Raw genomic sequence first — 26642 nt, 5'->3', positions numbered from 1 at the left:
ATAAGCAGTAAGGGAAAGCAAAGAGCTGGTCAAACTTTGGCCACACTAAGGGCCAGTGTATTAGATAAGTAGTGAAAAAACTCAAAAACTTACAGCACCTGGTATTCCTAGGCATCCATCCAAGTACTAACTAGGCCCAACTCTGCTTAGCTTCTGAGATCAGGCGTGAACAGGGTGGTATGGCCGTAGCTGCTGCAAAAAAGCCCCTATTTTAAGGTGAGGCACACTAAGTGCCATTATACTAGATAAGTAATGAATGAAATACAAAAAAATACTTCAAAATGAGCTACATTAAAGATAAGAGCATTAGTTAAGTAGTTAAAAACAGTCAAACTCTTTTTAAAGAACAGCTACTTTAAAGGCAATTGAATTAAATAAGCAGTAAGGGAAAGCAAAGAGCTGGTCAAACTTTGGCCACACTAAGGGCCAGTGTATTAGATAAGTAGTGAAAAACTCAAAAACTTACAGAACCTGGTATTCCTAGGCAGTCTCCCATCCAAGTACTAACTAGGCCCAACTCTGCTTAGCTTCTGAGATCAGACGAGATCAGGCGTGAACAGGGTGGGATGGCCGTAAGCAAAAGATGCTGCAAAAGCCCCCTATTTTAAGGTGAGGCACACTAAGTGCCATTATACTAGATAAGTAATGAATGAAATACAAAAAATACTTCAAAATGAGCTACATTAAAGATAAGAGCATTAGTTAAGTAGTTAAAAACAGTCAAACTCTGTTTAAAGAACAGCTACTTTAAAGGCAATTAAATTAAATAAGCAGTAAGGAAAGCAAAGAGCTGGTCAAACTTTGGCCACACTAAGGGCCAGTGTATTAGATAAGTAGTGAAAAAACTCAAAACTTACAGCACCTGGTATTCCTAGGCAGTCTCCCATCCAAGTACTAACTAGGCCCAACTCTGCTTAGCTTCTGAGATCAGACGAGATCAGGCGTGAACAGGGTGGTATGGCCGTGTGCAGCTGCTGCAAAAGCCCTATTTTAAGGTGAGGCACACTAAGTGCCATTATACTAGATAAGTAATGAATGAAATACAAAAAAAATACTTCAAAATGAGCTACATTAAAGATAAGAGCATTAGTTAAGTAGTTAAAAACAGTCAAACTCTGTTTAAAGAACAGCTACTTTAAAGGCAATTGAATTAAAAAAGCAGTAAGGGAAAGCAAAGAGCTGGTCAAACTTTGGCCACACTAAGGGCCAGTGTATTAGATAAGTAGTGAAAAACTCAAAACTTACAGCACCTGGTATTCCTAGGCAGTCTCCCATACAAGTACTAACTAGGCCCAACTCTGCTTAGCTTCTGATATCAGACGAAATCAGGCGTGAACAGGGTGGTATGGCCGTAAGCGAAAGCTGCTGCATAAAGCCCCCTATTTTAAGGTGAGGCACACTAAGTGCCATTATACTAGATGAGTAATGAATGAAATACAAAAAAAATACTTTAAAATGAGCTACATTAAAGATAAGAGCATTAGTTAAGTAGTTAAAAAACAGTCAAACTCTGTTTAAAGAACAGCTACTTTAAAGGCAATTGAATTAAATAAGCAGTAAGGGAAAGCAAAGAGCTGGTCAAACTTTGGCCACACTAAGGGCCAGTGTATTAGATAAGTAGTGAAAAAACTCAAAAACTTACAGCACCTGGTATTCCTAGGCAGTCTCCCACCCAAGCACTAACTAGGCCCAACTCTGCTTAGCTTCTGAGATCAGACGAGATCAGGCGTGAACAGGGTGGTATGGCCGTAAGCAAAAGCTGCTGCAAAAAGCCCCCTATTTTAAGGTGAGGCACACTAAGTGCCATTATACTAGATAAGTAATGAATGAAATACAAAAAAATACTTCAAAATGAGCTACATTAAAGATAAGAGCATTAGTTAAGTAGTTAAAAACAGTCAAACTCTGTTTAAAGAACAGCTACTTTAAAGGCAATTGAATTAAATAAGCAGTAAGGGAAAGCAAAGAGCTGGTCAAACTTTGGCCACACTAAGGGCCAGTGTATTAGATAAGTAGTGAAAAAACTCAAAAACTTACAGCACCTGGTATTCCCCCATCCAAGTACTAACTAGGCCCAACTCTGCTTAGCTTCTGAGATCAGACGTGAACAGGGTGGTATGGCCGTATGGCTAAAGCTGCTGCAAAAAGCCCTATTTTAAGGTGAGGCACACTAAGTGCCATTATACTAGATAAGTAATGAATGAAATACAAAAAAATACTTCAAAATGAGCTACATTAAAGATAAGAGCATTAGTTAAGTAGTTAAAAACAGTCAAACTATTTTTAAAGAACAGCTACTTTAAAGGCAATTGAATTAAATAAGCAGTAAGGGAAAGCAAAGAGCTGGTCAAACTTTGGCCACACTAAGGGCCAGTGTATTAGATAAGTAGTGAAAAAACTCAAAAACTTACAGAACCTGGTATTCCTAGGCAGTCTCCCATCCAAGTACTAACTAGGCCCAACTCTGTAGCTTCTGAGATCAGACGAGATCAGGCGTGAACAGGGTGGGATGGCCGTGCGCTGAAGCTGCTGCAAAAAGCCCCTATTTTAAGGTGAGGCACACTAAGTGCCATTATACTAGATAAGTAATGAATGAAATACAAAAAAATACTTCAAAATGAGCTACATTAAAGATAAGAGCATTAGTTAAGTAGTTAAAAACAGTCAAACTCTGTTTAAAGAACAGCTACTTTAAAGGCAATTTAATTAAATAAGCAGTAAGGAAAAGCAAAGAGCTGGTCAAACTTTGGCCACACTAAGGGCCAGTGTATTAGATAAGTAGTGAAAAAACTCAAAAACTTACAGCACCTGGTATTCCTAGGCAGTCTCCCATCCAAGTACTAACTAGGCCCAACTCTGCTTAGCTTCTGAGATCAGATGAGATCAGGCGTGAACAGGGTGGGATGGCCGTGTAAAGCTGCTGCAAAAAGCCCCTATTTTAAGGTGAGGCACACTAAGTGCCATTATACTAGATAAGTAATGAATGAAATACAAAAAAATACTTCAAAATGAGCTACATTAAAGATAAGAGCATTAGTTAAGTAGTTAAAAACAGTCAAACTCTGTTTAAAGAACAGCTACTTTAAAGGCAATTGAATTAAATAAGCAGTAAGGAAAGCAAAGAGCTGGTCAAACTTTGGCCACACTAAGGGCCAGTGTATTAGATAAGTAGTAAAAAACTCAAAAACTTACAGCACCTGGTATTCCTAGGCAGTCTCCCATCCAAGTACTAACTAGGCCCAACTCTGCTTAGCTTCTGAGATCAGACGAGATCAGGCGTGAACAGGGTGGGATGGCCGTAAGCAAATGCTGCTGCAAAAGCCCCTATTTTAAGGTGAGGCACACTAAGTGCCATTATACTAGATAAGTAATGAATGAAATACAAAAAAATACTACAAAATGAGCTACATTAAAGATAAGAGCATTAGTTAAGTAGTTAAAAACAGTCAAACTCTGTTTAAAGAACATCTACTTTAAAGGCAATTGAATTAAATAAGCAGTAAGGGAAAGCAAAGAGCTGGTCAAACTTTGGCCACACTAAGGGCCAGTGTATTAGATAAGTAGTGAAAAAACTCAAAAACTTACAGCACCTGGTATTCCTAGGCAGTCTCCCATCCAAGTACTAACTAGGCCCAACTCTGCTTAGCTTCTGAGATCAGACGAGATCAGGCGTGAACAGGGTGGGATGGCCGTAGCGAAAGCTGCTGCAAAAAGCCCCTATTTTAAGGTGAGGCACACTAAGTGCCATTATACTAGATAAGTAATGAATGAAATACAAAAAAAAAAATACTACAAAATGAGCTACATTAAAGATAAGAGCATTAGTTAAGTAGTTAAAAACAGTCAAACTCTGTTTAAAGAACAGCTACTTTAAAGGCAATTGAATTAAATAAGCAGTAAAGGAAAGCAAAGAGCTGGTCAAACTTTGGCCACACTAAGGCCAGTGTATTAGATAAGTAGTGAAAAAACTCAGAAACTTACAGCACCTGGTATTCCTAGGCAGTCTCCCATCCAAGTACTAACTAGGCCCAACTCTGCTTAGCTTCTGAGATCAGGCGAGATCAGGCGTGAACAGGGTGGGATGGCCGTGGCGTAAAGCTGCTGCAAAAAGCCCCTATTTTAAGGTGAGGCACACTAAGTGCCATTATACTAGATAAGTAATGAATGAAATACAAAAAATACTTCAAAATGAGCTACATTAAAGATAAGAGCATTAGTTAAGTAGTTAAAAACAGTCAAACTCTGTTTAAAGAACAGCTACTTTAAAGGCAATTGAATTAAATAAGCAGTAAGGGAAAGCAAAGAGCTGGTCAAACTTTGGCCACACTAAGGGCCAGTGTATTAGATAAGTAGTGAAAAAACTCAAATACTTACAGCACCTGGTATTCCTAGGCAGTCTCCCATCCAAGTACTAACTAGGCCCAACTCTGCTTAGCTTCTGAGATAAGGCGAGATCAGGCGTGAACAGGGTGGGATGGCCGTAAGCGAAAGCTGCTGCAAAAAGCCCCCTATTTTAAGGTGAGGCACACTAAGTGCCATTATACTAGATAAGTATTGAATGAAATACAAAAAAATACTTCAAAATGAGCTACATTAAAAATAAGAGCATTAGTTAAGTAGTTAAAAACAGTCAAACTCTGTTTAAAGAACAGCTACTTTAAAGGCAATTGAATTAAATAAGCAGTAAGGGAAAGCAAAGAGCTGGTCAAACTTTGGCCACACTAAGGGCCAGTGTATTAGATAAGTAGTGAAAAACTCAAAACTTACAGCACCTGGTATTCCTAGGCAGTCTCCCATCCAAGTACTAACTAGGCCCAACTCTGCTTAGCTTCTGAGATCAGGCGAGATCAGGCGTGAACAGGGTGGGATGGCCGTGGCGAAAGCTGCTGCAAAAAGCCCCTATTTTAAGGTGAGGCACACTAAGTGCCATTATACTAGATAAGTAATGAATGAAATACAAAAAAATACTTCAAAATGAGCTACATTAAAGATAAGAGCATTAGTTAAGTAGTTAAAAACAGTAAAACTCTGTTTAAAGAACAGCTACTTTAAAGGCAATTGAATTAAATAAGCAGTAAGGGAAAGCAAAGAGCTGGTCAAACTTTGGCCACACTAAGGGCCAGTGTATTAGATGAGCAGTGAAAAAACTCAAAAACTTACAGCACCTGGTATTCCTAGGCAGTCTCCCATCCAAGTACTAACTAGGCCCAACTCTGCTTAGCTTCTGAGATCAGACGAGATCAGGCGTGAACAGGGTGGTATGGCCGTGCGAAAGCTGCTGCAAAAGCCCCTATTTTAAGGTGAGGCACACTAAGTGCCATTATACTAGATAAGTAATGAATGAAATACAAAAAAAATACTTCAAAATGAGCTACATTAAAGATAAGAGCATTAGTTAAGTAGTTAAAAACAGTCAAACTCTGTTTAAAGAACAGCTACTTTAAAGGCAATTGAATTAAATAAGCAGTAAGGGAAAGCAAAGAGCTGGTCAAACTTTGGCCACACTAAGGGCCAGTGTATTAGATCAGTAGTGAAAAAACTCAAAAACTTACAGCACCTGGTATTCCTAGGCAGTCTCCCATCCAAGTACTAACTAGGCCCAACTCTGCTTAGCTTCTGAGATCAGACGAGATCAGGCGTGAACAGGGTGGGATGGCCGTGTGAAAGCTGCTGCAAAAGCCCCTATTTTAAGGTGAGGCACACTAAGTGCCATTATACTAGATAAGTAATGAACGAAATACAAAAAAATACTTCAAAATGAGCTACATTAAAGATAAGAGCATTAGTTAAGTAGTTAAAAACAGTCAAACTCTGTTTAAAGAACAGCTACTTTAAAGGCAATTGAATTAAATAAGCAGTAAGGGAAAGCAAAGAGCTGGTCAAACTTTGGCCACACTAAGGGCCAGTGTATTAGATGAGTAGTGAAAAAACTCAAAAACTTACAGCACCTGGTATTCCTAGGCAGTCTCCCATCCAAGTACTAACTAGGCCCAACTCTGCTTAGCTTCTGAGATCAGACGAGATCAGGCGTGAACAGGGTGGTATGGCCGTGTAAAAAGCTGCTGCAAAAAGCCCCTATTTTAAGGTGAGGCACACTAAGTGCCATTATACTAGATAAGTAATGAATGAAATACAAAAAAATACTTCAAAATGAGCTACATTAAAGATAAGAGCATTAGTTAAGTAGTTAAAAACAGTCAAACTCTGTTTAAAGAACAGCTACTTTAAAGGCAATTGAATTAAATAAGCAGTAAGGGAAAGCAAAGAGCTGGTCAAACTTTGGCCACACTAAGGGCCAGTGTATTAGATCAGTAGTGAAAAAACTCAAAACTTACAGCACCTGGTATTCCTAGGCAGTCTCCCATCCAAGTACTAACTAGGCCCAACTCTGCTTAGCTTCTGAGATCAGACGAGATCAGACGTGAACAGGGTGGGATGGCCGTTAGCTAAAGCTGCTGCAAAAAGCCCCCTATTTTAAGGTGAGGCACACTAAGTGCCATTATACTAGATAATAATGAATGAAATACAAAAAAATACTACAAAATGAGCTACATTAAAGATAAGAGCATTAGTTAAGTAGTTAAAAACAGTCAAACTCTGTTTAAAGAACAGCTACTTTAAAGGCAATTGAATTAAATAAGCAGTAAGGGAAAGCAAAGAGCTGGTCAAACTTTGGCCACACTAAGGGCCAGTGTATTAGATAAGTAGTGAAAAAACTCAAAAACTTACAGCACCTGGTATTCCTAGGCAGCCACCCATCCAAGTACTAACTAGGCCAAACTCTGCTTAGCTTCTGAGATCAGACGAGATCAGGCGTGAACAGGGTGGTATGGCCGTGGCTTAAAGCTGCTGCAAAAAGCCCCTATTTTAAGGTGAGGCACACTAAGTGCCATTATACTAGATAAGTAATGAATGAAATACAAAAAAAATACTTCAAAATGAGCTACATTAAAGATAAGAGCATTAGATAAGTAGTTAAAAACAGTCAAACTCTGTTTAAAAAACAGCTACTTTAAAGGCAATTGAATTAAATAAGCAGTAAGGGAAAGCAAAGAGCTGGTCAAACTTTGGCCACACTAAGGGCCAGTGTATTAGATAAGTAGTGAAAAAACTCAAAAACTTACAGCACCTGGTATTCCTAGGCAGTCTCCCATCCAAGTACTAACTAGGCCCAAGTCTGCTTAGCTTCTGAGATCAGGCGTGATTTTTTTTTTTTTTTTTTTTTTTATTAATTTTTATTTACAATCAAAAGTTAAGAAATAAATACATTAAAAAATACATAAATCACAAGAAGTAAATCACATCTCAAACATCTCCTGGTAGCAACACTTCAAAACTATTCCAAACTCTTACAACATATGGATTATTTTTTGTTATACAATGATCAAACAATTCCATATTTTCAATCATTTTACAATAATTATATAAATCTTTTATTTCATCCATCAAGATCTGTTTATATAATAAGGATAGCGACAGTTCTTTTCTCTTATGTTTCATAATGTTCCTTCTTTTCCATATTGCGTATCTTGCAATCGTTAACATATAATTAAGTGCATACTTGTTTTTAGCCTTCCCTCAAATCCAAACAAAATAGCACATCCCATTCCTCCAGCGTAAGATTGTCTTCATACAACAAATCACATACCATCTTTTTAACATTTTAAAAAAATTACTTAACTTTCTACATTTCAAAAATAAATGTAAAACTCCTTCCTTTTTATCCATACACACTTTACATAGTTCATCTTGCGTTAAACCACTTTTATATAAAATAATTTCCGTCATCACACAATTGTGTCTTAATAGGAAATCAAAATTTTCCAAAGCCGGACTTTTAAAATTAGCTCTTACATTTTCCATATTTTAGAAGCATCAAAATAATCAAATAGCTTCTCCCAATACTCTATTGCTTTAGGTTTTACAAAGACTACCTTACGTATACAACAGTAAAACTTCTTGATGACACATTCATTAAACGGAATCTTATCATCTCCCTCTTTCAAAAAAACCTGTGGTTTTTCATTCTCAGATTCTTTTTCATTATCCTCAATTGCTTTTATCCATTGTTCTGGTATTGCTACTTTTAATTTTATATACTGCTCTTCAATATTCCTTTTGTCTTCTATATCTTCCCTTTCCTCCAGTGAATCAGTTATCGCTTGTGTAGGTAGAAACCCAGGTCTCACTTCGTATAATATATCTTTTATTTGTCTGTAGCCTACTGCAAACCAGTTTTCGTAAAACATTGTTTTTTTCCCTTTATTATTTAGGTTTAAAAACAAAGGCTGTCGTAAGTACTGCTTTCTCCCTTCAATCTTTACATACACATTGTCATAAAACATTTTCCAAGTTCTCAGTAGTTCTTTGTAGAACTCCGGTATATTTCCTATCATCTCATCTTTAAAAGCCATCCATAAAAGTCATCTCCTATTTGTCCACACTTATTCATAAAGTAACTCATAACACTTTTCCATGGGATGTTATCTTTATTTAAAAACCTTTTTACCATTTTAATCCTCATGCTTTTCATTCTTAGCCATGGATCTATCAGTCCTAATCCCCCATCTTCCACATTTCCAATGATTGTATTATATGCAATTTTAGACGGCTTACCATCCCAAAGAAATGTTAAGATCATAGCTTTTATTCTCTTATATACCCATATTGGTAAACTTACAACACTTAAAACGTACCACATTTTGGATAAAAAAAGAGAATTTAATACAAGCACCTTCCCTTTTAGAAACAGTACTCTCTGTTTCCAAAAATTTAATCTTTTATCCATTTTGTTCAGAATTTCGTTCCAATTTATTTCTCTAGTTACAATCTCATCGTATCCAAGCGTAATGCCTAAAATTTTAATATTGCTTTTTGTTCTTTAAAACACCAATTTATTTGTGGAACTTCTACCTTTCCCATTTTAACATATTCAGATTTTTCCTTATTTACCTTTGCTCCCGAACCACTACAATATTTATCAAAAATCTCTATAGCTTTCTCAACACTATTGGAATCCTTTAAAAATAAAGTGGTATCATCTGCATACTGGAAAATCTTTTGTTCCATTTCATTACCTTCTATTAAAATACCTTTTATTTCTTTTTCTCCATTTATTGCTAAACCTAACGGTTCCATAACTATAGTGTACAGTAAGGCCGATAAGGGACATCCTTGTCTTATGGATCTTGAAATTCCTATGTAATCTGTTAAAAAACCATTTATTTTGAAACAACTAATAATTTCTGTGTAAAAACATTTCATCCACTTTAAGAAATTATTCCCAAAGCCAAATCTTTTAAGCAAATCAAATAAATATTTATGTTCCACTCTATCAAATGCCTTTTCTAAATCCATACTAAATAAAAACCCCTTACCTTTTTTCTCTTTTGTATACCAAATTAAGTCTCTAATACTCGTTACTGTATCTGCTATATCTCTTCCCAGTATACTGTACGCTTGATTGGTCGTGATGATGTGTGGTGTTACTCTTTTAAGTCTATTTGCAAAGATCTTTGCTAATATTTTGTAGTCTGTATTGAGCATACTCAACGGTCTATAATTCCTCAAATCATCTTTATTTCCTTTCTTTTTATACATTATTTTAATCATACCTCTCTTCATACTCTCACTCAATTGCCCATTTTGAAAAATCATTAAGAACAGATCTTTTAGAATTGGTGTTAAAACATCTTTAAAAACCTTATAAAATTCAGACGATAAACCATCCAAGCCAGGGCTTTTCCTGTTGCTTAATTGTGTTATAGCTTCCTTTATCTCTTCTTCTGCTATATCACTATCACACATTTTTTTATCATCTTCTGTTACTTTTACTTTAATTTGATTTAACAAGAATTCTTCATCTTCTACATTAACTCCTTCCGTCTTAAATAAAACACTATAGAAATCCTGGACAGCTTTTAATATTCCTTCTTTATCTTTTATGTTTCTACCTTCTAAAGACACATTTTTATTAGGTCAGCTTTCTGTCTTGTCTTTTCTACCTCATAAAAAAACTTTGTACTTCTTTCTCCTTCTACTGTATTCCTTATTTTACTTCTTATTCTAGCACCCTCACATTTGTCTTCTTCCATTTTTTTAAGTTTCTCTTCAAGCGCTACTATTTTCCTAATGTCTGTGGTTCCTTCACTTACCTTTTTCATTTCATTTTCCCATTTTTTGATTAATTCTCTTTCTTTAGCTCTTTTTGCTTTCTGTATTTTCTTAGAAAATTCTATAGATAATCTTTTAATGTCTGCTTTTATATTGTCCCACCATGTGCATATTGCTTCATCATATAGAACATCATTTACACTATTAATTATTACGTTTTCAATTTCCATTTTGTAAAAATCATTCTTTAAAATTTCTGCATTAAGCACCCATACCCCTGGTCCTCTCTCCACACCACTGAAATCCATCGTTACAAATAAAAAATCATGATCGCTCCCACTGTACATTTTATAAAACACTTTTGAAATAAAATGCTCAAAACTCCTATTACATAAAAGAAAATCTATTCTGCTTTGTTTTAAACTGCTTTTCACCCACTGTCTTCTTGAATATTCTCTTTTTACTCTATTTCTTTCTCTCCATACATCTACTAATTGGTGTTTATACATCATACTTTTCAATTCTTTTCTTCCAACATCGGCTCTGTACACCATGTGATCTTCAGCATCTATTCTTTCTAAAATAGTATTAAAATCCCCTATAATAATAACGCTCTTACATCCAATAATCAAATCAGTCAGTTTTTTAAAAAAAGTAACTCTTTCTGTATCTTCATTTGGAGCATGTATATTACATATTATTATTTCTTCTCCTTATCCATAATTTTTACAATTAAAATCCTTCCATTATTATCTTTAAATAAAACTTTTGTTGATTCCACTGCTCCCCTTCTAACAAGCATCGCCAGACCTTTTTTCTTATTGACATCGTTGCTGCACCATATTTCTCCATCCCAGCCTTTTCTAAGATCATCCAATATTGTTTCATTCCATCCAGTCTCTTGAATACATATAACATCACATTGCTTTGTTAAATTGATCACATTTTCAAATTTCCATTTAGATGACAATCCTCTAACATTAATCGAGACCAGACTTAAATTACTCATAATAGAAGAAAGAAGAAACAAGAACCAAAACAGCCAATCATCCATATACTTTCTCTCTTGATATCTAAGAATTTATATCAACTTGTTCATCATTTTGTCTAGCTCTTACTTCTTTCCTTAACTTTTGTTTCTTTAATACCTGTTCAATATTTATTTTGACCCCTCTTGTCATTTTACGTCTTTTGTTTATAATGTCCAGAGTTCTACTTTCAAGCTCAAAGTTAATTTCAGCCGTTTTCTCATCGCTTACCTCCACTTCAGTCCATCCAGCTGCAACTTCACTCGTTGTTGCACATTCCTTCTCCTTCGTTTGTCCTTCATTGCTAGTTATACACTGTGTCTCAGTCTCCGTTGTATGAACTTCAATTTCTTTATCTCCATTGTCCTCTCTCCTCATACGCTCCTCCTCTCCTCGTTCACGAAGATCTTCAGAAATTACATCCGCCTCCTGAATTTCATCTTTGCTTGGCTCCTCCGTGCGCTTCTGTGCCTCGGTCTCCATTTCATTATTGTCCTCCTCCTCAGATTCACAGTTGCACCTCATCCACGTCCTTTCACAGTCTTGGCACCGCGGGGCTTGACAGTCCCGAGCAAAATGCCCCTGTTCCAGACATTCTCTGCAGATGTATTGAGGGCAGTCTTTTTTTTCATGCTCCGTGCTAGCGCAAATTCTGCAAGTCTTCAGTTGGTCATCATGAATTACTCTAAAATATTTTGGTCCTTCCTCAGTGTCAAATCTTACATTATATGGCAAAGTCACAATGTCCTGTGGAAATTTAACTTTTATAAATCTTGTTCCGTCTGCAACTGCTGTGCCTGGATAATATCTCCTTCTTAACGGGAAGATAGGGTTCACTCTCCAATCCACCAATTTCTGTATTATTTCATCGTCTTTTATGTAGTTGGGCAAATGCAAAAAAGAGACCATTTTTTCAGTTTTACATAGTTTTTTGATCTCACATCTTTGTTCATCAATCATCAATCCATCCATTAACTTATCACAGTCGGTTTCATTTTCCATTGTAAGTTCATATTCAAAGTTACTTTTTTTCCTTAGTCCATACAGTTTTCCAATTCCAGCTTTCTCTTCCACAGCTTTTATAATCATCATCACAGTTATTTTATCTGGATCATTAACAATCATCGTTAGAGTTGCTTCTTTCTTATAGTCTCTTTGATATTTTGATTGGCTTTTTAGCTTATTCATTGTCCCATTTCTTTGTGGTGCTTCTCCTATTCCATCAGTGTAATCTCTTGTTTGTTTACCTTGATTTTTTTGTAGGTCCTCTCTTTGACTTATCCTTGCATCCATCCCGTTCTTTTTTCCTCTTGCGGCAACCCTTGCCCAAGTCTGGCTGGCATCTTTATACTTTCCATTGTCATTTTCCACGTTTCTTTCAGTATAGTTAACATCCTCAGTCTCTTTGTTCAATTTTCGGTCATGATCCGTCACCATAATATCCATCATTTAAAACGTTGGAAACCTCAGACAGAAAATCTGTCTGAGGTTTCAAAAACTAATATGTAACTCAAAAACAACAGCCTTTAAGAAATTATCAAAAGAAAAAAAAATAATAACAGCAAATAGTTATAATAACAGCAAACCCCTATTTTAAGGTGAGGCACACTAAGTGCCATTATACGAGATAAGTAATGAATGAAATACAAAAAATACTTCAAAATGAGCTACATTAAAGATAAGAGCATTAGTTAAGTAGTTAAAAACAGTCAAATTCTGTTTAAAGAACAGCTACTTTAAAGGCAATTGAATTAAATAGGCAGTAAGGGAAACAAAGAGCTGGTCAAACTTTGGCCACACTAAGGTCCAGTGTATTAGATAAGTAGTGAAAAAACTCAAAACTTACAGCACCTGGTATTCCTAGGCAGTCTCCCATCCAAGTACTAACCAGGCCAAACTCTGCTTAGCTTCTGAGATCAGACGAGAGATCAGGCGTGAACAGGGTGGTATGGCCGTGTTAAAGTTGCTGCAAAAAGCCCCTATTTTAAAGGTGAGGCACACTAAGTGCCATTATACTAGATAAGTAATGAATGAAATACAAAAAAATACTTCAAAATGAGCTACATTAAAGATAAGAGCAGTAGTTAAGTACTTAAAAACAGTCAAACTCTGTTTAAAGAACAGCTACTTTAAAGGCAATTGAATTAAATAAGCAGTAAGGGAAAGCAAAGAGCTGGTCAAACTTTGGCCACACTAAGGGCCAGTGTATTAGATAAGTAGTGAAAAACTCAAAACTTACAGCACCTGGTATTCACCCATCCAAGTACTAACTAGGCCCAACTCTGCTTAGCTTCTGAGATCAGGCGAGATAAGGCGTGAACAGGGTGGTATGGCCGTGGCGAAAGCTGCTGCAAAAAGCCCCCTATTTTAAGGTGAGGCACACTAAGTGCATTATACTAGATAAGTAATGAATGAAATACAAAAAAATACTTCAAAATGAGCTACATTAAAGATATGAGCATTAGTTAAGTAGTTAAAAACAGTCAAACTCTTTTTAAAGAACAGCTACTTTAAAGGCAATTGAATTAAATAAGCAGTAAGGGAAAGCAAAGAGCTGGTCAAACTTTGGCCACACTAAGGGCCAGTGTATTAGATAAGTAGTGAAAAACTCAAAACTTACAGCACCTGGTATTCCTAGGCAGTCTCCCATCCAAGTACTAACTAGGCCCAACTCTGCTTAGCTTCTGAGATCAGACGAGATCAGGCGTGAACAGGGTGGTATGGACGTAAGTGAAAGCTACTGCAAAAAGCCCCTATTTTAAGGTGAGGCACACTAAGTGCCATTATACTAGATAAGTAATGAATGAAATACAAAAAAATACTTCAAAATGAGCTACATTAAAGATAAGCACGTTAGTTAAGTAGTTAAAAACAGTCAAACTCTGTTTAAAGAACAGCTACTTTAAAGGCAATTGAATTAAATAAGCAGTAAGGAAAGCAAAGAGCTGGTCAAACTTTGGCCACACTAAGGCCAGTGTATAAGATAAGTAGTGGAAAAAACTCAAAAATTACAGCACCTGGTATTCCTAGGCAGTCTCCCATCCAAGTACTAACTAGGCCCAACTCTGCTTAGCTTCTGAGATCAGACGAGATCAGGCATGAACAGGGTGGTGTGGACGTGGCGAAAGCTGCTGCAAAAAGCCCCTATTTTAAGGTGAGGCACACTAAGTGCCATTATACTAGATAAGTAATGAATGAAATACAAAAAAATACTTCAAAATGAGCTACATTAAAGATAAGAGCAGTAGCTAAGTACTTAAAAACAGTCAAACTCTGTTTAAAGAACAGCTACTTTAAAGGCAATTGAATTAATTAAGCAGTAAGGGAAAGCAAAGAGCTGGTCAAACTTTGGCCACACTAAGGGCCAGTGTATTAGATAAGTAGTGAAAAAACTCAAAAACTAACAGCACCTGGTATTCCTAGGCAGTCTCCCATCCAAGTACTAACTAGGCCCAACTCTGCTTAGCTTCTGAGATCAGACGAGATCAGGTGTGAACAGGGTGGTATGGCCATAAGCTAAAGCTGCTGCAAAAAGCCCCCTATTTTAAGGTGAGGCACACTAAGTGCCATTATACTAGATAAGTAATGAATGAAATACAAAAAAATACTTCAAAATGAGCTACATTAAAGATAAGAGCATTAAAGTAGTTAAAAACAGTCAAACTCTGTTTAAAGAACAGCTACTTTAAAGGCAATTGAATTAAATAAGCAGTAAGGGAAAAGCAAAGAGCTGGTCAAACTTTGGCCACACTAAGGGCCAGTGTATTAGATAATGTTACGTGTTCGCGTTTTGTCGTGTGTTTTTTTTTTTCCCTCTCTCTGTTCTCCGCCCTTTTCACTCTCAGTCACCGGTCATTGGTTCCCGTCACCCATCAATCATCATCAGCGCTGACGTCACCCATTCCGCAGTCTCCAATCATTCCAAACCACCTCAAATAAAAGAGCCCGCCAGACCACCCACAAGCCCCCATTTTGTTTTGCTGTTTGCTCGCTACTTTTTCGGAATACAGATTGTCATTGTATATTGCATTGTTTGATGTTCGTTACTGTGTATTGTTCTCCCGTTCCCTTTTCCACTCATATTGTTAGTTGTCATTCGTTGTGTGTTGTGAGGTCGGGGAGAAGTGGACAGGTAAGAACGTCACGTGACTTACATTGCAACACGTAGGAATCTACTTTGTATAGTACATTAGGTTAGGGACGCGTGCCACCCCATGTACTTTTGTTTTTGATTAGTGAGCGTAGTTAAGTTAGGGCGTCACGGACGCTGAAGACATTTTTATTTTCAAATAATTATTGTTGGTAGATAGTCTAGGGGGGAAGTTAAATAGCTGGAGACGGTTTTGAGTTATTTTCTTTACTTTAGCACCGCCCTCGTCTCTTCTTCCCGTTTCCTTCGTCATGTTTTCTTGTTAATATAAATACTGTAAATAGTGTACATATATATATCTTTTTCCATTTTGTTCTACCACCATTGCACCTTTTGTATTTAATCAGCACCTACACAAATAAAAAAATTATTATCTTGTACATTAGTTTGCACGGTTGTCTTTGTCCCACACTCTACACGCACGTTTCTTTTTTATGTCTATTTTTTTTTAAATGTTATACCCCTGTACCCCTAGACCTACGTGGGGTCGTAACATTTTTGGGGGCTCGTCCGGGATATTTAAAACCCATCCCAAGACATTAAGAAGCTGTGCGTGCAGGTTGTGTTGTGGCAAAGTGATACCTTTCGTATAGGTCTGGAAGCGGTAGTGTGTAGTGTAGTGTTGCGCTCTCTGTGTGTGTTTGGTACTGGCAGTAAGCATGGCCTCATTTGATTTAAAATTATTTATTAGTAACCCATCAATCAAACAATTTGACAGTTGTAGAAAAGATGATCTGATACAAATTGCAGACCATTATAACATTCATGTTGTAAGGCAAGCCCTTAAGAAAAATATCAAAAAAGTGATATTCGACAAATTGACGGAGTTGAGGATTTTTGTGATGCCTGGCGTCGATGGTGTAGAGACCGGGTCGCTTGGTGCTGACGCGCAACTGCCTAGTGCCTGTTCCTTGGAGGAAGGGCAGAGCGAGACAGACGCCGAGGTTGAGGCCGAGGCCGAGGCCAAGGCCGTCTTGCCGCCTTTTTACCCGTTTTCTCCTACTTCTGCTGGGTCCAAGGAGGATGGACGATTGAAGGTCCGCTTGGCCCGTTTACAGTATGAGGCACAGGAAAGGGCTCAGGCTCGAAATCCGCAGGCTTGAGATCGAGGCTGAGAAAGAGGTGAAGCTACGACAGCTCGAGTTGGACTCTAAGAGTTCTGCTAGAGTTGCTGTGCAGTCTTCTGTTTCTGCTCCAGTTGTTGATCCATCCTCACCAATGTTTGACGTAAGCAAGCATATTTCGTTAGTGCCTCCGTTTAGGGAGACTGAGGTTGATACGTATTTCAGCGCTTTCGAACGTATCGCATCCTCATTTCGTTGGCCGAAAGATGTTTGGTCCCTTCTTCTCCAGTGCAAATTGGTTGGCAAGGCACAGGAGGTTTGTTCAACGTTGTCCTTAGAGGAGAGTCTACAATATGAGACAGTTAAATCAGCCATTCTCCGTGCTTACGAGCTTGTACCTGAAGCATACAGACAGCGATTTAGAAATCATAAAAAACAGAACAGTCAGAAAGGCATTCTCTTTGATAAGTGGTGTTTGATACGCGAGTAAGGTAGCAGACTTTAATTCGTTAAGAGAATTAATTTTGTTGGAGGAATTTAAAGATTGTTTGCCCGAACGTGTCGTTGTATACCTGAACGAACAGAAAGTAGTTTCGTTGTCGCAAGCAGCGGTGTTTGCGGATGAGTTTGTGCTTACGCACAAGAGCGTGTATACTTCCGTGCGGTCAGATAAAACTCCTTCTGTTCAGTCCCAGCCTTCCCGTGTGAAGCCGGTGTCTCTGCAATCTAGAGAGACGAGGGAATGTTTTTACTGCCATAAACAAGGGCATGTAATAGCAGATTGTGTGACATTAAAGCGCAAGCAACAACAACCACCGCCTAAAAGTGTGGGGTTTGTAAATTCTGTCCCTGGTTTTAGTAACGTGTCGCCTGTTGAGGATTGTGCTGACCCTAGCTATAAGCCGTTCTTGTGCAAGGGGTTAATTTCATTTTCTGGAAAACCGAAGATCAACGGAAATTCAGATGCTCAGAGATACGGGAGCCGCGTACTCGTTTTTGGTCGAAAGTGCGTTACCTTTGTCGGATCAGTCATTCTGTGGGTCGAGTATTTTAGTGCAAGGAATTGAAATGGGGTTCGTAAAGACACCCTTACACCAAATACACTTGCAATGTGAGCTAGTTACCGGGTTTGTGTCGGTCGCTGTTCGCCCTTCTCTTCCTATTAAGGGAGTTTCGTTTATTCTTGGCAATGATTTAGCGGGTGGTAAAGTATTGCCAGCTTTAGAGGTTGTTGATCATCCTTGTAGTGTTTCTGGTCCGGATGAGTTGTATAAGAGTTACCCTGATGTCTTCCCCGCATGCGTTTTGACGCGCGCCCAGTCACGGAAGATGATCGATTCTATTGACTTGTCAGAGTCATTTTTAGCTCCTATGCATGCTGAAAATGTGGAAAAAGTAGAGAATGTTACTTTTGGCAAACGACAAGCAGAGACAATAAGTTTGAAATTAGACGGTGACTTTCTAAATGTACCTGTGTCTCGGTCACAAATTATCGCTGCGCAGAAAGAAGACGGATCTTTGGCGAAATGTTTCCAATCTGCTTTCTCTCCAAAGGATAGCAAGGAAAAGGTTGCTTATTTTGTGGAGGACGGCTTGTTAATGCGCAAATGGTACTCCGATACTGAAACTGACGCTGACTGGAATATCGTGTATCAGATTGTTATTCCTTCTGCTTATCGTCAGCATGTCTTGTGTTTAGCGCACGATCATGTGTTGTCAGGGCACCTTGGTATCACGAAAACATATGATAGACTTCTTAGACATTTTTTTTGGCCAGGATTAAAGAAGGATGTCGTGGAATTTTGCCGAACTTGCCACACTTGTCAGAGCGTGGGGAAACCGAATCAGGTCGTTCCTCCGGCTTCGCTTTCTCCTATTCCAGTTCTCGGAGAACCCTTTGAACATGTTATTATTGACTGTGTCGGCCGCTTCCTAAAACAAAGTCAGGGAATCAGTTTCTGTTAACAATCATGTGCACTGCTACAAGATTCCCAGAGGCAATTCCACTTCGCAAAAATTACTGCTCCTGTGATTATCAAAGCCTTGATAAAGTTTTTGCTACATTTGGTTTACGAAAATTGTACAGACTGATCAAGGAACCAATTTTATGTCTAAGATATTTAATCAGGTTTTAAAATCACTTTCCATCACCCATCGAATATCAAGTGCGTATCATCCGGAGAGTCAAGGCGCACTTGAACGGTTTCACCAAACTCTGAAGTCCATGTTAAAAAAGTACTGTGCAGACACGAATAGGGATTGGGATGAAGGTGTCCCATTGGTATTGTTTGCAGTCCGTGAAACGGTGCAGGAGTCACTCTGGTTCAGTCCTGCTGAGCTTGTTTTCGGTCATACGGTTCGAGGACCACTCAAACTGTTAAAAGAAAACATAATGGAAATTGAGAAAAGCCCTAAGACTAATGTGCTCAATTATGTTAGTCGGTTTAGAGAACGGTTACATAAAGCTTGCGATTTGGCAAAAGAGTCGCTTACAGCTGCGCAGAACGTGATGAAGCGACGGTATGACTCTAAGGCTGTCCCGCGTTCTTTTCAAGCTGGTGATCGAGTTCTTGTGTTGTTGCCCATCCCAGGGTCTGCCTTGTCTGCTCGCTTTTCTGGTCCTTACATTGTGCAAGAGAAATTGAGTGAGACAGACTATGTAATTCGTACTCCGGAAAGGAAACGCCAGTCGAGAGTGTGTCACATAAACATGTTGAAGGCGTATCATCATAGAGAGTCTCCACAAGTGAAAGCTGATGAGGTGGCAGCTACACCTGTTGTTTCTTCAGTCGCTGTAGTTATCGAGGTTACATCTCCTGCTCTGGTATCTGCTGCTGATGAGGATGGCCTTGTGTTGCGAAATGCACCTCAACAATGCGCCCGGCTAAGCAATTCAGAAATGCTGGGGAAGTTGCCTTCAATTCTCTCTCACTTGTCTGAGTTACAGCAACGGGACATTATACAGTTAATTCACAAATTTCCCACTCTATTTAATGACACCCCTACGCAGACCTCAGTGTTACAACACGATATAAATGTCAATAATTCTCCCCCTATCAAACAACACGCTTACCGCATTAACCCGGTAAAGCGAGCTGTTATGAGGAAGGAAGTCAAATACCTTGTTGAAAATGACCTAGCTACTCACAGTTGTAGTCCGTGGAGTTCTCCGTGTGTTCTTGTGCCTAAACCAGACGGAACGTTTCGTTTTTGCACGGATTATCGTAAGGTTAATGCTGTTACGGTACCTGATTGCTTTCCTCTTCCCCGTATGGAAGATTGTGTGGACAACCTTGGGGCTGCCCGTTTTGTCACTAAATTAGACTTGCTGAAAGGTTACTGGCAGGTGCCATTGACTCCACGAGCTTCAGAGATTTCTGCCTTTGTAACACCAGATCACTTCATGCAATATAAAGTTATGGCCTTCGGGTTGCGCAATGCACCAGCTACATTTCAAAGGTTGGTGAATACAGTTTTGTCAGGTGTCTCAAATTGTAATGCCTACCTAGACGATTTGGTAGTGTACTCGTCTGAATGGTCAGAACACATTTTGTTGTTAACCACTGTCTTTACACGACTTGCCAAAGCTACACTCACCCTAAATTTAGCCAAATGCGAATTTGGTCAAGCAACAGTTACCTACCTCGGTAAAGAAGTTGGTCAAGGTCAGGTTCGCCCCGTTGCTGCCAAAGTTTCCGCCATAGCCGAATTTCCTGTTCCTACCACCAGACGCGAGTTACGCCGATTTTTAGGCATGGCTGGATACTATCGCAGTTTTTGTCGGAATTTTTCCAGTGTGGCCTGTTCCCTCACAAATTTACTTAGTCCAACCAATCAATTCGTTTGGTCATCTGAGTGCCAGCAGGCATTTGAGAATATCAAAGCGTTGTTATGCTGTACCCTGTTCTCGCTGCTCCAGGCGTCTCGTTCCCTTTTAAACTGGAAGTCGATCGAGTGCCGTGGTGCCGGTGCCGTACTTCTCCAAGAAGACCAAAGTGGCGTTGAACATCCTGTATGTTATTTTTCTCGAAATTTAATGAACACCAGCTCAACTATTCCACCATCGAAAAAGAAGCTCTTGCGTTACTGTTAGCACTACAATTTTTCGAAGTTTACATCGGATCCAGTTCTGTTCCTGTTACTGTCTACACAGATCACAATCCTTTAGTTTTCCTTTCCATGTACAATCAGAATCAGCGTCTTATGCGCTGGGCTTTGATCATACAAAATTATAATCTTGAAATTTGCCACAAGAAAGGAGTAGACAATGTAGTGGCAGATGCTCTTTCTAGATGTGTAACTGTGTAGTTGGTTTTGGATGGTGTTGTGATTAACAAACAATATTGTTATATGTTTGTTCTTATGGGTGGGGGTGTTACGTGTTCGCGTTTTGTCGTGTGTTTTTTTTTTCTCTCTCTGTTCTCCGCCCTTTTCACTCTCAGTCACCGGTCATTGGTTCCCGTCACCCATCAATCATCATCAGCGCTGACGTCACCCATTCCGCAGTCTCCAATCATTCCAAACCACCTCAAATAAAAGAGCCCGCCAGACCACCCACAAGCCCCCCATTTTGTTTTGCTGTTTGCTCGCTACTTTTTCGGAATACAGATTGTCATTGTATATTGCATTGTTTGATGTTCGTTACTGTGTATTGTTCTCCCGTTCCCTTTTCCACTCATATTGTTAGTTGTCATTCGTTGTGTGTTGTGAGGTCGGGGAGAAGTGGACAGGTAAGAACGTCACGTGACTTACATTGCAACACGTAGGAATCTACTTTGTATAGTACATTAGGTTAGGGGCGCGTGCCACCCCATGTACTTTTGTTTTTGATTAGTGAGCGTAGTTAAGTTAGGGCGTCACGGACGCTGAAGACATTTTTATTTTCAAATAATTATTGTTGGTAGATAGTCTAGGGGGGAAGTTAAATAGCTGGAGACGGTTTTGAGTTATTTTCTTTACTTTAGCACCGCCCTCGTCTCTTCTTCCCGTTTCCTTCAATACTGTAAATGTTTTCTTGTTAATCTTTTTCCATTTTGTTCTACCACCATTGCACCTTTTGTATTTAATCAGCACCTACACAAATAAAAAAATTATTATCTTGTACATTAGTTTGCATGGTTGTCTTTGTCCCACACTCTACACGCACGTTTCTTTTTTATGTCTATTTTTTTTTAAATGTTATACCCCTGTACCCCTAGACCTACGTGGGGTCGTAACAATAAGTAGTGAAAAAACTCAAAAACTTACAGCACCTGGTATTCCTAGGCAGTCTCCCATCCAAGTACTAACTAGGCCCAACTCTGCTTAGCTTCTGAGATCAGAGGAGATCAGGCGTGAACAGGGTGGTATGGCCATAAGCGAAAGCTGCTGCAAAAAGCCCCCTATTTTAAGGTGAGGCACACTAAGTGCCATTATACTAGATAAGTAATGAATGAAATACAAAAAAATACTTCAAAATGAGCTACATTAAAGATAAGAGCATTAGTTAAGTAGTTAAAAACAGTCAAACTCTGTTTAAAGAACAGCTACTTTAAAGGCAATTGAATTAAATAAGCAGTAAGGGAAAGCAACGAGCTGGTCAAACTTCGCCACACTAAGGGCCAGTGTATTAGATAAGTAGTGAAAAAACTCAAAAACTTACAGCACCTGGTATTCCTAGGCAGTCACCCATCCAAGTACTAACTAGGCCCAACTCTGCTTAGCTTCTGAGATCAGATGAGATCAGGCCTGAACAGGGTGGTATGGCCGTAAGCAAAAGCTGCTGCAAAAAGCCCCCTATTTTAAGGTGAGGCACACTAAGTGCCATTATACTAGATAAGTAATGAATAAAATACAAAAAAATACTTCAAAATGACCTACATTAAAGATAAGAGCATTAGTTAAATAGTTAAAAACAGTCAAACTCTGTTTAAAGAACAGCTACTTTAAAGGCAATTGAATTAAATAAGCAGTAAGGGAAAGCAAAGAGCTGGTCAAACTTTGGCCACACTAAGGGCCAGTGTATTAGATAAGTAGTGAAAAACTCAAAAACTTACAGCACCTGGTATTCCTAGGCAGTCTCCCATCCAAGTACTAACTAAGCCCAACTCTGCTTAGCTTCTGAGATCAGGCGTGAACAGGGTGGTATGGCCGTAAGCGAAAGCTGCTGCAAAAAGCCCCCTATTTTAAGGTGAGGCACACTAAGTGCTATTATACTAGATAAGTAATGAATGAAATACAAAAAAACTTCAAAATCAGCTACATTAAAGATAAGAGCATTAGTTAAGTAGTTAAAAACAGTCAAACTCTGTTTAAAGAACAGCTACTTTAAAGGCAATTGAATGAAATAAGCACTAAGGGAAAGCAAAGAGCTGGTCAAACTTTGGCCACACTAAGGGCCAGTGTATTAGATAAGTAGTGAAAAAACTCAAAAACTTACAGCACCTGGTATTCCTAGGCAGTCTCCCATCCAAGTACTAACTAGGCCCAACTCTGCTTAGCTTCTGAGATCAGACAAGATCAGGCGTGAACAGGGTGGTATGGCCGTAAGCGAAAGCTACTGCAAAAAGCCCCCTATTTTAAGGTGAGGCACACTAAGTGCCATTATACTAGATAAGTAATGAATGAAATACAAAAAAATACTTCAAAATGAGCTACATTAAAGATAAGAGCATTAGTTAAGTAGTTAAAAACAGTCAAACTCTGTTTAAAGAACAGCTGCTTTAAAGGCAATTGAATTAAAAAAGCAGTAAGGGAAAGCAAAGAGCTGGTCAAACTTTGGCCACACTAAGGGCCAGTGTATTAGATAAGTAGTGAAAAAACTCAAAAACTTACAGCACCTGGTATTCCTAGGCAGTCTCCCATCCAAGTACTATTTAGGCCCAACTCTGCTTAGCTTCTGAGATCAGACGAGATCAGGCGGGAACAGGGTGGTATGGCCGTAAGCGAAAGCTGCTGCAAAAAGCCCCCTATTTTAAGGTGTGGCACACTAAGTGCCATTATACTAGATAAGTAATGAATGAAATACAAAAAAAATACTTTAAAATGAGCTACATTAAAGATAAGAGCATTAGTTAAGTAGTTAAAAACAGTCAAAGTCTGTTTAAAGAACAGCTACTTTAAAGGCAATTGAATTAAATAAGCAGTAAGGGAAAGCAAAGAGCTGGTCAAACTTTGGCCACACTAAGGGCCAGTGTATTAGATAAGTAGTGAAAAACTCAAAACTTACAGCAGCTGGTATTCCTAGGCAGTCTCCCATCCAAGTACTAACTAGGCCTAACTCTGCTTAGCTTCTGAGATCAGACGATATCAGGCGTGAACAGGGTAGTATGGCCATAAGCGAAAGCTACTGCAAAAAGCCCCCTATTTTAAGGTGAGGCACACTAAGTGCATTATACTAGATAAGTAATGAATGAAATACAAAAAAAATACTTTAAAATGAGCTACACTAAAGATAAGATTATTAGTTAAGTAGTTAAAAACAGTCAAACTCTGTTTAAAGAACAGCTACTTTAAAGGTAATTGAATTAAATAAGCAGTAAGGAAAGCAAAGAGCTGGTCAAACTTTGGCCACACTAAGGGCCAGTGTATTAGATAAGTAGTGAAAAAACTCAAAAACTTACAGCACCTGGTATTCCTAGGCAGTCTCCCATCCAAGTACTAACTAGGCCCAACTCTGCTTGGATTCTGAGATCAGACGAGATCAGGCATGAACAGGGTGGTATGGCCGTAAGCAAAAGCTGCTGCAAAAAGCCCCCTATTTTAAGGTGAGGCACACTAAGTGCCATTATACTAGATAAGTAATGAATGAAATACAAAAAAATACTTCAAAATGAGCTACATTAAAGATAAGAGCATTAGTTATGTAGTTAAAAACAGTCAAACTCTGTTTAAAGAACAGCTATTTTAAAGGCAATTAAATTAAATAAGCAGTAAGGGAAAGCAAAGAGCTGGTCAAACTTTGGCCACACTAAGGGCCAGTGTATAAGATAAGTAGTGGAAAAAACTCAAAAACTTACAGCACCTGGTATTCCTAGCCAGTCTCCCATCCAAGTACTAACTAGGCCCAACTCTGTTTAGCTTCTGAGATCAGACGAGATCAGGCGTGAACAGGGTGGTATGGCCGTAACCGAAAGCTGCTGCAAAAGGCCCCCTATTATAAGGTGAGGCACACTAAGTGCCATTATACTAGATAAGTAATGAATGAAATACAAAAAAATACTTCAAAATGAGCTACGTTAAAGATAAGAGCATTAGTAAAGTAGTTAAAAACAGTCAAACTCTGTTTAAAGAACAGCTACTTTAAAGGCAATTGAATTAAATAAGCAGAAAGGGAAAGCAAAGAGCTGGTCAAACTTTGGCCACACTAAGGGCCAGTGTATTAGATAAGTAGTGAAAAAACTTAAAAACTTACAGCACCTGGTATTCACCCATCCAAGTACTAACTAGGCCCAACTCTGCTTAGCTTCTGAGATCAGACGAGATAAGGCGTGAACAGGGTGGTATGGCCGTGAAGCTGCTGCTGCAAAAGCCCCCTATTTTTAAGGTGAGGCACACTAAGTGCATTATACTAGATAAGTAATGAATGAAATACAAAAAAAATACTTCAAAATGAGCTACATTAAAGATATGAGCATTAGTTAAGTAGTTAAAAACAGTCAAACTCTGTGTAAAGAACTGCTACTTTAAAGGCAATTGAATTAAATAAGCAGTAAGGGAAAGCAAAGAGCTGGTCAAACTTTGGCCACACTAAGGGCCAGTGTATTAGATAAGTAGTGAAAAAACTCAAAACTTACAGCACCTGGTATTCACCCATCCAAGTACTAACTAGGCCCAACTCTGCTTAGCTTCTGAGATCAGACGAGATAAGGCGTGAAGAGGGTGGTATGGCCGTGTGCGAAAGCTGCTGCAAAAAGCCCCTATTTTAAGGTGAGGCACACTAAGTGCATTATACTAGATAAGTAATGAATGAAATACAAAAAAATACTTCAAAATGAGCTACATTAAAGATATGAGCATTAGTTAAGTAGTTAAAAACAGTCAAACTCTGTTTAAAGAACAGCTACTTTAAAGGCAATTGAATTAATTAAGCAGTAAGGGAAAGCAAAGAGCTGGTCAAACTTTGGCCACACTAAGGGCCAGTGTATTAGATAAGTAGTGAAAAAACTCAAAAACTTACAGCACCTGGTATTCCTAGGCAGTCTCCCATCCAAGTACTAACTAGGCCCAACTCTGCTTAGCTTCTGAGATCAGACGAGATCAGGCGTGAACAGGGTGGTATGGACGTAAGTGAAAGCTACTGCAAAAGCCCCTATTTTAAGGTGAGGCACACTAAGTGCCATTATACTAGATAAGTAATGAATGAAATACAAAAAAATACTTCAAAATGAGCTACATTAAAGATAAGCGCGTTAGTTAAGTAGTTAAAAACAGTCAAACTCTGTTTAAAGAACAGCTACTTTAAAGGCAATTGAATTAAATAAGCAGTAAGGGAAAGCAAAGAGCTGGTCAAACTTTGGCCACACTAAGGGCCCAGTGTATTAGATAAGTAGTGGAAAAAACTCAAAACTTACAGCACCTGGTATACTTAGGCAGTCTCCCATCCAAGTACTAACTAGGCCCAACTCTGCTTAGCTTCTGAGATCAGACGAGATCAGGCGTGAACAGGGTGGTGTGGACGTGGCGAAAGCTGCTGCAAAAAGCCCCCTATTTTAAGGTGAGGCACACTAAGTGCCATTATACTAGATAAGTAATGAATGAAATACAAAAAAATACTTCGAAATGAGCTACATTAAAGATAAGAGCATTATATAAGTAGTTAAAAACAGTCAAACTCTGTTTAAAGAACAGCTATTTTAAAGGCAATTAAATTAAATAAGCAGTAAGGGAAAGCAAAGAGCTGGTCAAACTTTGGCCACACTAAGGGCCAGTGTATAAGATAAGTAGTGGAAAAAACTCAAAAACTTACAGCACCTGGTATTCCTAGGCAGTCTCCCATCCAAGTACTAACTAGGCCCAACTCTGCTTAGCTTCTGAGATCAGACGAGATCAGGTGTGAACAGGGTGGTATGGCCGTGGCGAAAAGCTGCTGCAAAAGCCCCTATTATAAGGTGAGGCACACTAAGTGCCATTATACTAGATAAGTAATGAATGAAATACAAAAAAATACTTCAAAATGAGCTACATTAAAGATAAGAGCATTAGTTAAGTAGTTAAAAACAGTCAAACTCTGTTTAAAGAACAGCTACTTTAAAGGCAATTGAATTAAATAAGCAGTAAGGGAAAGCAAAGAGCTGGTCAAACTTTGGC

The 26642-nt window shown here is 38.5% G+C and overlaps 30 pseudogenes; all 30 read right to left on the bottom strand.

Moving 5' to 3' along the window:
- Positions 1 to 459: 459 nt before the first annotated feature.
- LOC122328245 lies at positions 460 to 578 on the bottom strand (annotated as a pseudogene).
- A 272-nt stretch (positions 579 to 850) lies between these two features.
- On the bottom strand, positions 851 to 969 carry LOC122328239 (annotated as a pseudogene).
- Positions 970 to 1238: 269 nt separating this feature from the next.
- On the bottom strand, positions 1239 to 1357 carry LOC122328248 (annotated as a pseudogene).
- A 278-nt stretch (positions 1358 to 1635) lies between these two features.
- On the bottom strand, positions 1636 to 1754 carry LOC122328236 (annotated as a pseudogene).
- Positions 1755 to 2796: 1042 nt separating this feature from the next.
- LOC122328252 lies at positions 2797 to 2915 on the bottom strand (annotated as a pseudogene).
- Positions 2916 to 3185: 270 nt separating this feature from the next.
- Positions 3186 to 3304, bottom strand: LOC122328231 (annotated as a pseudogene).
- Positions 3305 to 3578: 274 nt separating this feature from the next.
- On the bottom strand, positions 3579 to 3697 carry LOC122328254 (annotated as a pseudogene).
- A 277-nt stretch (positions 3698 to 3974) lies between these two features.
- On the bottom strand, positions 3975 to 4093 carry LOC122328268 (annotated as a pseudogene).
- Positions 4094 to 4367: 274 nt separating this feature from the next.
- On the bottom strand, positions 4368 to 4486 carry LOC122328257 (annotated as a pseudogene).
- A 274-nt stretch (positions 4487 to 4760) lies between these two features.
- On the bottom strand, positions 4761 to 4879 carry LOC122328267 (annotated as a pseudogene).
- Positions 4880 to 5153: 274 nt separating this feature from the next.
- Positions 5154 to 5272, bottom strand: LOC122328244 (annotated as a pseudogene).
- Positions 5273 to 5545: 273 nt separating this feature from the next.
- On the bottom strand, positions 5546 to 5664 carry LOC122328251 (annotated as a pseudogene).
- Positions 5665 to 5936: 272 nt separating this feature from the next.
- Positions 5937 to 6055, bottom strand: LOC122328246 (annotated as a pseudogene).
- A 273-nt stretch (positions 6056 to 6328) lies between these two features.
- LOC122328247 lies at positions 6329 to 6447 on the bottom strand (annotated as a pseudogene).
- Positions 6448 to 6722: 275 nt separating this feature from the next.
- On the bottom strand, positions 6723 to 6841 carry LOC122328259 (annotated as a pseudogene).
- Positions 6842 to 12980: 6139 nt separating this feature from the next.
- LOC122328260 lies at positions 12981 to 13101 on the bottom strand (annotated as a pseudogene).
- Positions 13102 to 13754: 653 nt separating this feature from the next.
- On the bottom strand, positions 13755 to 13873 carry LOC122328266 (annotated as a pseudogene).
- A 273-nt stretch (positions 13874 to 14146) lies between these two features.
- On the bottom strand, positions 14147 to 14265 carry LOC122328265 (annotated as a pseudogene).
- A 274-nt stretch (positions 14266 to 14539) lies between these two features.
- LOC122328243 lies at positions 14540 to 14658 on the bottom strand (annotated as a pseudogene).
- Positions 14659 to 21595: 6937 nt separating this feature from the next.
- On the bottom strand, positions 21596 to 21714 carry LOC122328234 (annotated as a pseudogene).
- Positions 21715 to 21989: 275 nt separating this feature from the next.
- Positions 21990 to 22108, bottom strand: LOC122328275 (annotated as a pseudogene).
- Positions 22109 to 22383: 275 nt separating this feature from the next.
- LOC122328261 lies at positions 22384 to 22492 on the bottom strand (annotated as a pseudogene).
- A 274-nt stretch (positions 22493 to 22766) lies between these two features.
- On the bottom strand, positions 22767 to 22885 carry LOC122328235 (annotated as a pseudogene).
- A 276-nt stretch (positions 22886 to 23161) lies between these two features.
- LOC122328233 lies at positions 23162 to 23280 on the bottom strand (annotated as a pseudogene).
- A 275-nt stretch (positions 23281 to 23555) lies between these two features.
- Positions 23556 to 23674, bottom strand: LOC122328258 (annotated as a pseudogene).
- A 275-nt stretch (positions 23675 to 23949) lies between these two features.
- On the bottom strand, positions 23950 to 24068 carry LOC122328238 (annotated as a pseudogene).
- Positions 24069 to 24345: 277 nt separating this feature from the next.
- Positions 24346 to 24464, bottom strand: LOC122328242 (annotated as a pseudogene).
- Positions 24465 to 25505: 1041 nt separating this feature from the next.
- Positions 25506 to 25624, bottom strand: LOC122328255 (annotated as a pseudogene).
- Positions 25625 to 25899: 275 nt separating this feature from the next.
- Positions 25900 to 26018, bottom strand: LOC122328273 (annotated as a pseudogene).
- A 276-nt stretch (positions 26019 to 26294) lies between these two features.
- LOC122328250 lies at positions 26295 to 26413 on the bottom strand (annotated as a pseudogene).
- Positions 26414 to 26642: the final 229 nt, after the last annotated feature.

Source organism: Puntigrus tetrazona, chromosome 22, assembly GCF_018831695.1.
Source record: "Puntigrus tetrazona isolate hp1 chromosome 22, ASM1883169v1, whole genome shotgun sequence".
Taxonomy (NCBI): Eukaryota; Metazoa; Chordata; class Actinopteri; order Cypriniformes; family Cyprinidae; genus Puntigrus; species Puntigrus tetrazona.
The sequence above is the reverse complement of the archived record's forward strand: the minus strand, read 5'-3'. Positions and strand labels throughout refer to the sequence as shown.